This window comes from Lipotes vexillifer, unplaced genomic scaffold, assembly GCF_000442215.2.
Source record: "Lipotes vexillifer unplaced genomic scaffold, Lipotes_vexillifer_v1.1 scaffold351, whole genome shotgun sequence".
Classification (NCBI taxonomy): Eukaryota; Metazoa; Chordata; class Mammalia; order Artiodactyla; family Lipotidae; genus Lipotes; species Lipotes vexillifer.
The window spans coordinates 583,778-596,101 of record NW_006787659.1 but is presented as its reverse complement, the minus strand read 5'-3'; positions in this window follow the sequence as shown (position 1 = coordinate 596,101).

Here is a 12,324-nt window from a genome sequence, read left to right as displayed (position 1 = left end):
CTGAATGATAGCCTTGCTGGATAGAATATCCTAGGTTGTAGGGGATTTTTTTTTTCCTTTCAGCACTTTAAATATTTCATGCCACTCTCATCCGGCCTGCAAAATTTCTGCTGAAAAATCATCTGATAGCCTTATGGGGGTTCCTTTGTATGTGACTCTTTGTTTTTCTCTTGTCACCTTTAAAATTCTCTCTTTATCTAACTTTTGCCATTTTAGTTACGATATGTCCTGGTGTGGGTCTGTTTGGGTTCATGTTGTTTGGGATTCTCTGTGCTTCCTGTACCTGGATATCTTTCTTTCTTCAGCCTTGGGAAGTTTTCAGCCATATTTCATTAAGTTCAATTTTAAACCCCCTTTTCTCTCTCTCTTCTCCTTCTGGGACCCATATAATGTGAATGTTAGTATGCATGATGTCCTAGAGGTCCCTTAAACTAGTCTCTCTTTTTTTTTTTTTCTTTTTGCTGTCTGATTGGCTGATTTCCACTGTTCTGTGTTCTAGTTTGCTTATGTGTTCTGCTGTATCACCTTATCTGCTGTTAATTCCTTCTAGTGTATTATTCATTTCAGTTATTATATTCCTCACTCTGGTTCGTTTTTAATATTTCCTAATTGTTTGTGAAGTTCTTGCTGAGTTCAGCTATTCTTTCCCCTGAGTTCAGTTAACATTTTTGTTACTATTGCTTTGAATTCTTTATCAGGTGAATTATTTATCTTTGTTTCATTATGGTTTTCTTTTCTGGGGTTTTATGCTGTTCTTTTGTTTGAAACATATTCCTCTGTCTTTTCATTTTGTTCAACTTTCTTCATTTATGAAATTAGGTAAAACAGTTGCCTTATCCAGTCTTCAAGCGGTATCTTGGGTGGGAATCTCCCTTTACGGTCTGCATGTGGTGGGAGAGCTGGATCTGAAGTGAGCATGGACCATGTCTTCCCCGAGTGTGGGCTGGCAGCCACTGCCTTGGTGAGAGGTAGGGCTGAAGTTAGAGGGGCTAGAGCCAGAGCAGGTGCAAGCCAGGGCTTCTCTTAAGTTCACAGGTGGTCAGCACCCCATTGGGACTGCACCAGGGCCCAAAGGTCTGGAGCAGGAACCCTGAGAGAGCTGGGCTTCTAGGAGTGATGAGAGTCTCTGTCTTGGTTGGGGGTGAGGCCAGAGCTCGAGGGCTTGGGGCTGCACTTCTGAACTGGCTCTGCTACTTCCCTGGAAGTGGTCTCCGCCCTGGGTAGAGGCTGGGCTGGGGCCCCAGGTGCTTCTATGCTGGGGCACATGTGTGCACCTTGTCAAAGGCAGTCTCTGCCTTAGTAGGGAGCAGTGCTGGAGCAGGAGGGTTGGAGCAGGAGATCAGTGTGGCCAGAGCCCCTGGCAGTTTTCAATGTGTTGCCTCCATACTTTGGGAACAAGCAAGTCTGTGTGCTCTTCAAGAGCAGAGGCCCAGTTTCTTACAGCCCTTTGGTAAGCCCCACTGGGTTTCAAACCAGCTAAGGGGCTTGTCTTCCTGTTGTCGGATCCCAGGGCTGAGTTGTCCAATGTGGCGCCGGAATCCCTCACTCCACAGGGAGGATCCCTGAGTCCGTGATGTCGCCTCCTCTCCTGTGTCCCTGCTAGGGGTTTGGTACCCAATTAGATCGCTTCTCTTCCCCTCCTACCTGACTCCTTGTGGTTCTTTCTTTACAGCCTTGGTTGTAGAAGAGCTGTTTTGCTTGTCCTTCGGTCATTCTCAGTGAGAGTTGCTCTATATGTTGTGACAGTTTGTTTTTTCTTTTCATTTCCAACACACGAAATAGGATTATTTCGCAAAACAAGAGCCTTATAAGCTGTTGTGAGGCTACTGAGTAAGGGTACTCTGCATCCCTTTGTCTCCCCTTTTAGGAGATCAAAGTCTAGACTTGACTAACTGGACCATAGAGTAAAGTTTCCTGTAGGAAGATGGAGGGAGACGCCCACCTCTCGCATTGTGGGAAGGAGAAGAAAGGGAAAGTGCAAATTGTGAGATGTGTTCTGACTTTGCCTCTGTAGTGGCAGTTTTGATGTGTTCATTGGGGAGGTGAGCTCAGGGTCTTCCTACTCTGACTGATCCTGTCTCTGCCATTTTTGCTTTCTGCTTGTTCGCACTGTTTTTTCTTTCTCAGTTTTACTTTTCCTCTTTTCGTGTGTGTCTGAGTTTCTGACTTCTTCATTCCTAATTCTGGGATATATAAGCAGAAAGTAAACTTAGAGAACTCACTGCTGTGTCATTCCTTAGGTCCCAAGGTCCCTGGTTGGTTTGCAATCTTATGATATTTGTTTTTTATATGATGTTAAGGTTTTTGGTTATACCTAGTGGGAAGAATAGGGAAACATGTTGACTGTATCCTCCCAGAAAGGGAAAAATGTCTCTATTTTTATCAGCATTTAAAAGTTCTCTCATGAGGGAACTGAACAGATTTGTTTTCTGTTAGGTTCACTGTCATTCCTTTTCTCCTCTTTCCACTGACACTAAAGATGGTTCTGATTTGTGTCAAATTTTTTATGATGTCGGATTCTGATTGTTGTAATAAAACATTAAAAGAGGCTGTTCAATATGTTTCCAAGTGGATTGTCTCCTGTAATTTAAATTAAGAAACACTTTACAGTATTGACAAGTTTCAATTAGTATACTGAGCTATAAGTTGTTAACTCAATACAGAAAAGATACAGACAAGAAATACTGGGACAATTTAGAAAATAAATATACAAGCACAGCTTGAGTCCTAAATATTGGTGTAGGTTCATCTGGTTCTATCACCATGCTTAATGAACAAGCTTATGCTTTTGATCTAAACCTATAATATTCATATCAATGCTTTGGAATGTTGCCTTGAAATTAAGTTCACGTTAAACATTTTGAAAATGAGAGATCATTTTTTCATATTATAATTTTACCTCCTTTTAGCCAGCAATTGAAATATTATAATATAGGGTGATGCCACTCAAAGTGTGATCCATAAGCCACAGCATCAGCATCACCAGGGAACTTGTTAGACATGCAAATTCTTGGGCCCCTACCCTCAACTTAATGAATCAAAATTTCTGGAGGCGGGGCTCAGGAGTCTGTGTTTTAAACAATTCCTGGGATACACAGATGGTTATTATGTGCCTTTGGCAAAGGGGGTGAGAATTCTTTGGTCTCTAGAGCATCGTTGCCCATTCTAGCTCTACCACTTCCTAGCTGTGTCACTGTTATTCACTGGTTGCCTCAATTTCCTTACCTATAAAATAGGATAATAGGATAAATGTCTGAAGATCATTCTGAAAATTAAATAAGTGAATAGATAAAAGTACCTTTTATCTAGTCATAAAAGGTGACTAACACCTACATAACACTTGATAAATGTTAGCTATTTTTATTTAAAATGTATAGTATGATCATAATACCTAAAATAAGAGAACTTTTACTGATTTTTTTTTCTCTTTGATATTTTCACTTTCATGAGAATTCATGTGGTATGGAAATATGACTTGTGTACGTGAAGTCAGTTGCCAGGATATCCCTTTCCAGCCATGCAGATGTAGGCTACTGTGTATTAACTCTATATTCTTTGGTGGAAGGGATTTTAGTGTACAGCACAAGCATACGTGGGGACATGAGTGTGTGCACACACACATATACTCGCACACACACATCAGTTGGCTTAGATCATATTTGCAGGGGACAAGGCATGGAACCCAAGCAAGTTGGACCACTCGGGTTGTTTCATAATTGTTCCCCTGCCCTGGGATCTGTCTATCCTCTGTACAGCCCTGCCCAGTTAAAGTTTCTAGCACACCACACTGAATCCTTTCTTCTTCCTCCTTTCTGCCCCCCTGAGCCTCTGAACTTAAAATCTGCTCCCTTATAACTTCCTGAAACCCACTTTCTACTGTTGCACTGTAATAATGTTTCCTTTCATCCATCCAGGCTATAAGCCTCAGAACTTGCCATGTGTATTCCCACCTCACCCTCGTCTTACCTAATGCAACATGGATTTGTTAGAGGGACAGATTTGACCTGTGGTCTGTACTTGGGTCTTGATATTTACTTTACTATATCCTGTCTCATCATCAGTTTAAGCATTATTTTTAGGGCAGGGACAAGACTATGTCTTTTATCTCTTTATATGTCCAGGCTTTGGTTATTCCACATGTCCCATAAAATCTAAAAAAAACCTAAAACTGTGATAATGCTTTTATTTTATGAATTATTTTATGAGCTCTCTGCTACTAATAATACCATTGATTGAGCTTTTCCTCCACATGAGGTGCTGTGCTTTGTATAATCCTACTCATTTAATGTTTGTAACTCCATAAGGTTGGACTGTTATCATCCCTGTTTTCCAGAGGATGAAATTAACACCAGTAGCTTCTCAAGGTCACATTGATAGTACATGGTGGTAAAGGGCTTGTAACTCAGGCAATCTGAGTTCAAGAGCTCTCTTTCTCAGCCACCTTGTTCCATGACCTCTTATCTAATATTATCAAAAAGGGTACAACAATTCACAGAGGCTAAGTAAACTTGGCCTGGGGTAAATACATAGGTTCTCTGGCTTCAAATTCTGTGTCTTTTCTATCATACCACGGGACCACTGTGCAAGTAAGTGCTAATGAAAATAAGACTTGGGAGGACACCTGTGGATTATATTTTTTCTATCAATACCTCTAATTTCTAGAGTGATGCAAGTTGCTTGTTCGGTATACCAGAGGAAGAGACAGAAAGCGAGAAAGGAAGGGAGGGAGAAAGAGATAGATGTATGGAGGCAGGAAGAAGTCATGTTTCATTAAGAGACTGGCTGTTCGTGATTTCCTGTGTCATTGATATATTGTTTCTGTTTTACTAATTGACATATAAATGTCCTTATGTTTGTCAACATTCGATCATAAATGAACATCTACCTGAAAAAGCTTTATAGCAGTTTTTCCCCCCTCCCTGTTTATACAGAGAAATAAGAAGAAAACAAGCACCAATAAAAACAAAAAGCCACACCTGTGGTCTTGTCAATTACCAACCACTAAATCTAGTTTCAAATTCTATTAAAGTAATGGGACCAAAATAGGGAGGAAAAAGCTGTACATATCCAATGGAGTAACAGAACATTAGCACTAATGAACTTGCTTTTATAAAGTACAAATTGGGCTAGACAAGCTTGGTCACACTTTTCCAGTTGAATCAGTGAGTTAGTAAGTGAAGAGAAAGAAGTAGGTATAACATATATGGCCCATGAGCTGGAAACACACAGCTATGTCTTTCTGTACTTAGAGTTCAACCCAAGGAGAACAAGTAGTGGAAAATCAGTGAAATCAACTATGGAAATTATTGATTCATTACTTGAACAGTGAGTGAAACCGGAAAGCAAGGAATCAGAACTGTGTGTCACTGGAATGTTGCAAGGCAAGGAATTGTTACTCTGTAGGTGAATCTTATAATCTACTACCACCTTTGACACACCATGCAGTCTTATGGTCTAGCTGTCCTCACCAAAGCCAGGTGCCCGTGAAGCTGCACCTGGACTGCTGGATCCTGGTGGCTGTCATCATGGTCACTTTCATTTGTGTCCCTCTAGATTCCAGGGCCACTTTCTCACATGCAGGGACCTTGTTTGCCAGGCACTAGATTTTGAACCCTGGATTACCTCACCTTTCTTCTAATTTCAGAGGAGCTAAGAATTGTTCCGTTGTCTTTTGTTGTTCCATAGAAGTACTGTCTCTCAGAGTGTTGAACTGTGGGGCTGTATGGGAGCGTACTGGCAGTTTCGTGGTTTTGTTTTATTCCTTTTCAGTCTTTCTGGGTAGAGGAGACTTGGCAACCCACTGGTTCCCCTGATATGCCGGGTGTCCTCTCACTCTCCTTCCAAGGAGCTGACTTTCCATTCGTTCCATTTCTAGTTAGCCACCTTCCTGCAAGTCAGACCACTATACATCAACATTTTCTTTCTATCAGAAACTTTTGCTGTATGTTAAAACAAAGAATTGTGAACAGAGCAATGGTGATCTCCCACCATGCTTTAGAGCAGCCTGTTTCAAAATAAAATCCATCTTGGAAGCTATAAATTCTTTTGTCTGCTCAATGATATGCTTTTCCAACATGAGTTTAGCGTTATAAACTTTTCTTTTTAATTTTTTTCTTTTCAAAATGAACCATTGATCTGTTATCCATGTCAGCAAACAGATCTTCTCCCTGGTTATAGTTAGGAAGATTGTGATAGGGAAAAAGCTAACTATTGCCTGTTCTTCATTGCTGTAACCTGTCATTCTGAATCCAGTCCTACCTTCCCAACACTAAGATACGTTTTTTCTAGTTTTATTGAGATATAATTGATACATAGCACTGTATAATCTTAACATATACAACATGTTGATTTGATACATTTATAAATTGCGAAGTGATTTCCACCATAGTGTTACCTACCACTTCCATCTGTTACCGACCAGGGTTTTTGGCCTCTGTAATCAATAGAAATTGATAAGAGAAATTCAGACAGGACAAGAAATTCAGGCAAGACTTTACTGTGGCCCCTGCTGCAGTGGGGGATGGGGGGGGAGTAAAAATAAGCAACAGGTTCCCTTGCTCACTCCCTGAGGCCGGGGGTGGGGGGTGGGGGTGAGATAGTTCCGTATATGGGGTGAGGGTAGGGGTAGGTCCAGGGGTCGCTTAGGTGTTTTGCCCCCCCCTCGGTGGTATTGAGTGCAGGGGACATGCACAGTACCTGCTTTTGCTCCCAGCTCTTCAGAAATGCAGCTGGGCTTCTAGTCTTTTTGTATCGTATTGTCTGTAATTTGTCCCAACTGCTCATGCACACAGTTATTTTTATTCCCTTATAGTTTCTTTGTATTTTGTTCCTCCAGGAGATGTTTGTCCAGGTGCAAGCACTGCAGCAAAGGGTCCCAGGTCCCAGGACCCAGCCTGCCTAACGTCCTGTCCCATAGCTACCATTTTTATTGTGTGGTGAGAACACTTAAGATCTGCTCTCTTAGCAACATTCAAGTATATGACTATATTATTAGCTATAATCACTATGCTGTACATTAGATTCCCAAATTTGTTAATTCTATAACTGGAAGTTGGTACTTTTTGACCAGTACCTGAGATACAATTCCTTATTTTCACATCTGTCTTTGGACATTGTGTTTGGAAGTTTGGCCATTTCTCTTTATAGTCAAGTTAATTTAACAAATGAGGCCAACTACATTGTACAACTGTAACTTATATAATATTGCACATCAACTCTACTCCAATAAAAAAAAGAAAGAAAAAAAAAAGAACTGAGGCCAAGCCCGCACCATGTTTCTTCCTCTCTTGTAGTAACTGAGGTCTCCTTGTTCATAAACATGGATGTGAAAAATAATTTTGTTTGATGTTAATAAACAAAGAAAATTAGATTTTTATTCTTTCTGTTCTCAGATGGTTTCTCATGTGAGCTAACTGAATAAGGGAGGAAAGTCACAGAGGGACCTGTATTTGTCATTTATCAACTATGTACCAAGAATTGCTCTAGGTACTTTACCAGACATTTTTCCTCTTTCATTTTCTCTTTCTAAATAAAGCTACAAGATATTTCCAAGTTACAAGATGAGATAATCAGGTATTAGAGAGTCCAAGAGCACAGTGAGAAATAGGGAAAAGTTGAGCACACAAGGCTACCCATATTCTGGTGGGAAGTGTGCCCTTGGCCGAATTTCCGGAACTGGTGCAGACAGCACTTCTGCTTGCCTATTCAGGTCGCTTCTTTTATAGAAATCTCCCTGCTACTGTCTCTCATTTTTACTGTCCACTCTCTTCCATCTGCTTATGACATTTATTGATAGCTTTTTGCAAAAATTTTTTAGTTAGTGAAGGATAACTTAAATACAGAAAAGTGCACGAATGACAGTTGTATAGCTGATACATTTTCACAAAATAGACATACCCATATCAGGTCACACCCAGGATCAAGAACTAGGACATCATTAGCACCTGAAGTCTTCCTCAGGCCCATTTCCAGTAAGTAACCCCAAAGGAAATCCCTGTCTTGACTTCTAACAACATAGTTTTGCTAATGTTTGCTTTTTAGATAAGTAGAATCATAAGGGATGATGTGCCTGGCTTTTGTGCCTGGCTTTTGTTCTACATTTTGTTCGTGAAAGTCACACAGGTTTTTCCCTTAAGCATCAATCCATTCATTTTCATTACTGTATAATATTTCATTGTATACTATATATATAGTTTACTTTTTTTTTTTTTTTTTTTTTTTTTTGTGGTACGCGGGCCTCTCACTGTTGTGGCCTCTCCCGTTGCAGAGCACAGGCTCCAGACGCACAGGCTCAGCGGCCATGGCTCATGGGCCCAGTCGCTCCACGGCATGTGGGATCTGCCCAGACCAGGGCACGAACCCGTGTCCCCTGCATCGGCAGGTGGGCTCTCAACCACTGCGCCACCAGGGAAGCCCTATATTTTACTTTTGATGGACATTTGTTCTTTTTCCAGTTTTTGGCTATTACAAATAATGCTGCTCTTTGCATTTTTGAACAAGTTTCTTGATACACATACGAATGCAATTTAGTTGGTTATAAATCTAGGAGTGGATTGTTGGGTTTATTGGGATGCATACATTCAGTTATGATGAGTGTTGCCAAGCACTGTTTACAATTGGTTTTCAGTAGCAGTGTATGAGAGTTCCATTTCTTCAAGATCCTTGACAGCGCTTGGTATTGTCTGTCTTTTTAATTTTAGCAACTTAGTTGATGTGTTTAGGTATATTATTGTGATTTGAATTTGCCTTTTCCCAGTGACTCAGGAGATTAATCCCTTTTTCAAATATTCATGAAATTGACTGTCTTTTGATTTCACGTCTCACATCTCTAGGAGCTCTGGATGGTCCTGCAGAATACTAGCTTTGCTATTAGCCTTGTGGCTCAAAGCAGCTCAGATGTGTGAAGGTAGTGCCTGCATTCAGGGCTTCCTCTTGGATGTTGGTCCTGTGCGGCCCCCACCCCAGCAGAGGTGACGTCCTGGGCACTGTGGCAATTACTTTCTGACCACCTGCCTGTTCCCCATTCCCTTATCCCATAATGTCATTCCTTCTGCTCTGGTTACTCTCTATTTTGTAAATAAAGCTGTTGAATGTACAGTTTTCCTTTAGTTGAAATAAGTCAAGCTTACCCTGCTCTGGCCCCAAGCAAAAGCCCCAGTGCCTTTCTCCTGCTCTCGTACTTGCTTTGATTTCTGGCTCTTGTGACTATGATTCTCTTGTTTGCCCCGGATTGTTCTGCCTTTGGGCTACCTCTGAATACACAATGCATTCCAGACCTATCCACATTGAAGTGAAGGAGAATTAGCATCAGGGTCTGCTTCTAGAATCAATGTGTTTTGAGAGTGGTCTACAGTAGTTTTTAAAATGATCCCTATTCAATAGAAACTTCACTATAATCTCCACTTCTTTGCAGCTGTGAACTTTTAACCCCTCCCATCTTGGCCAAAGAAAAAAGCAAAAAGGAAGCTTTCCTGCCCAAATATATTAATTCAGGGAAAAAAAAGTCTTGGTTTATGCTCAGTAATTTAACGTCAAACAAAATCATTACTTTCATAATCTAAATTACAGCCTTGCTACGTTGGAAAACTGATTTAAAAAATTCAACCCTTCTGCATAAAAATACTTCTATAGTATATGATAACAGATCCGACGTGTAGGTCGTTGTGTTTTACTCTGATGAATAAAAAAATATAGTGTGGTATTAAGGATGTCAAACAAAATCAGAGTTTCCGTCTAATTCTTTGAATCTTTGCTACTAACCAGTGAGAAACACTTTTCCCCCCATACTGTTCACTGAGCTGTCTTGCCTTAAAATGTTTTTAGATTTCACTACAAAAACTAAACCAACCAGTTAACTAAGCGAACATACATAGAAGACCCTCAGAAATGTATGTACAGTAACTAGGAGCTTGTGGCTTTGCTCTGTCTGGCAAAGAGCACGGCGGTTCTCTTCACTCTGATGCAATGAGACTCTGCCAGTGTCTGGAAACTGAGAGACAAGACGCTTACACGAGGTTATGTTAACAGAATGTAATTTTGAACATTAAAATTCTTAATTGATTATTTTTTAAATGATTGGTTACTTACCTTTAAAAATAAACACAACTCCAAAAATTTCTTTAAACTGAAACCCATTCATTTAGTTGACCATATCCTTATTGTTACCAAAAATGCCAAGAAAAATTAAGTTAATAATAAATGCTATTTTAGTCCCAAATAATGATATTTATTTGATTAACCAGTTCATTACTAACCACTCTGTGTTATCAACAAATATAGACCTAAATCCAGGAGCTCAGGGAAGGGCCAATTCTAGAAAACACACATGCCAAAGTGATGACTTCGGGGATGTAACACTCTTGATCTTTGTACCTTTAATTTCCTATTCATGTAAACATACGTTTCCCGATAACTTTCTTATCTGAGGTCCCATCCTTTGATGACAGGTCGACACTGGTGGCAAACATTGAGTGTTGACCACGTAGTCACAGCTCCAAGAAGCTACATTGCAAAGAGGGGACATATGCCCTTGTCTCAGAATTCATAACACCTGATGCTCCGTTGACTGTTTTCAATTACGTATTTCACTTTGGGAACAGAAAACTAGTAGGATATGTATTTTCTGGAATGCCTGTTTTTTTTTTTGTTTTTTTTTTTTTATGTGATTCCCTGATTTCACTCACCATTTCCACTGTAAGAAATATCTTGTGTAGCAGAATGATTAAAAGAACTTTAAAATCCCTGGTCCACCATTTACTTTCTTTGTAAATTTGAGCTCTTCTTACACATAGAGAAGTAGAGAAAATAAACAAATAATAAACCCTGGAGGCATTCATGTCCTTGATTTTGATGGTTCTCAAAGTCATTTATATGGGGTTTGGTTATTGTGCCCCCCTTGGAGTCCATGAGCCGATAATTCTCCTGTCCTTTCTGTAGTACAGGTTGGGTTTTGCTGCTTACAATGACTCATATGAGTTATGCTTATGGATGAAACTATACATTCATATTTGACCATGTCCCCAATTTCCCTTCTGCCTTTTAATTATTATTTTTCTTTGTATTTCAGGGCTGTGTATGGTTTGTCACATAAGAGGAAAGATTGACAAGCTGAATTTCTAAGTTCCTTTAGCATTTTTACATAACACGGTTTACAGAAATCTGTAAACATGAGATCATTCTCATGCAGCCTCATTACTCTCCATCCAAAAATAGTACTAAAATATTATAATAATCCTAGAGTTTATAAGGGTAAGTACAGGAAACTGATCATGAGGGTGCAAGAGCTATACCACTCACTATCTGGGGAGATATTTTAAAAGGATACATTTTCTCATTATACATGAGATAAAGGTTATGAAAATACCTTGTACTACAAATGTGACTCATCATATCATCACTGTCATCACGAATAAGGGTCCTTATCTTAGACCTGTAATCATCCCTCAGTTTCTATGAGGATTAAATTTTTTAGTTTGATTATTCTCAGATTGTTATTAGAAAGCAGCTCATAGATCTTTGCTTCATGTTTTTTTTTTCCTTTTTGAAAGAAGTTCACATCCCATAAAAGTTATCCAAAAAGAATTAGAAATGGGTAGCAGAAAATAGAGGAATTAATAAATGGGAATTGCTAATCCACCCAGAGCATAAGTCGCTGGACTGCAACATTTCCACATTAGGACTTCCATGGCCCCTTCCTCTATAAAAACATATTTAAAATTATATTTTAGGAATCTGTTGGTGAAAAGACAAATATACTAATATTATATAATAAAACATTTTTGTGACTTCAAAGTTCATACTTTTTTTCTTCTAATTAAAAAAAAAAAAAAAGAAAAGCATTTTCACAGATCTCTAAAAGTACTGTGGGCCCTGGGCACTGTATCTACTGTGCCTGGTGAGGATATGGGCCCCGAGCAGCAAGTCACCCATCACTAAATGCATCAATTAGGATGCATTTAGATCAGGTTGTCACACAAGGAGACACCCAACTAATGGAGGAATGGAACGCAGGACAGGCAAGTTTTCATAGACAAAGAAAGATGGTAGGGTACTGCCTGGTGAGAGAAGACTTCCATCTGGTTTCAAGAGATGGGATGAAAATGGCAGGAGGAGGGAAGTCCCAAGAATCTGGAGAAATGTTTAAAAATGGGGCAGATGGGAGGGTGAGTAGAATGAATAAACACAAAACCAGAATCCTGATCTCAGTCACCTCCAAGGTTATCAACGGAATCATACGTGTTGGGAATGACTCCAGGCTTAATAGCGCTTAGGGAAGAAATTGCTTTTATTTATATAAACAAAATAATTTGTGGTAAAGTATCTACC